The following is a 523-nucleotide window of genomic DNA, read 5'->3' on the forward strand; positions in this document are numbered from 1 at the left end:
CAATAGACAGGCAAGTTGTTTTATTGATTCTTGTTGAAGATGACTGTCATTCTCTACATTTGTCTAAAACTTCATGGCAACAATACATAGGTACGTTGTTTTACATATACTTGTTGCAGGCGTCTGGTGTTCTCCACACTTGACTATAATAGCACAACTTTTTATATGCTATTCTGTGAGAATCAATTTTATACATCACATAAATGTACATGGGGCTAGTGGCGCAATGGATAACGCGTCTGACTACGGATCAGAAGATTCTAGGTTCGACTCCTGGCTAGCTCGATTTTAACTTACAACTTGTCCGCCGTTTCCAAAACTCCTCCTCTACATACTATGTATCACAATGCACTGACCAAATGACAGGAAAATGTCCTTCAAACAGTCAGAATCCTTCATTCACAGCTGGCCTGGCCCCATTCTTACTTTTAGAATTACCTACTCGTCATATTGATTTCAAAACCAACTTTTGAGAATAAGGAAAATATAAAACAGTGACAGATCAGTCATCCAGTAAACTTGA

At 38.2% G+C, this 523-nt stretch overlaps 1 non-coding gene across 1 annotated transcript; it reads left to right on the forward strand.

Moving 5' to 3' along the window:
• Positions 1–212: 212 nt before the first annotated feature.
• trnar-acg (transfer RNA arginine (anticodon ACG)) lies at positions 213–285 on the forward strand. The gene has a single exon. It is a non-coding gene; the product is annotated as a tRNA-Arg (tRNA).
• The last annotated feature ends 238 nt before the right edge of the window (positions 286–523 follow it).

The sequence above is a fragment of the Seriola lalandi genome, unplaced genomic scaffold (assembly GCF_002814215.2).
Source record: "Seriola lalandi dorsalis isolate HSWRI2012SDOR001 ecotype SW California unplaced genomic scaffold, Sedor1 jcf7180001970616, whole genome shotgun sequence".
In the NCBI taxonomy this organism is placed as follows: domain Eukaryota; kingdom Metazoa; phylum Chordata; class Actinopteri; order Carangiformes; family Carangidae; genus Seriola; species Seriola lalandi.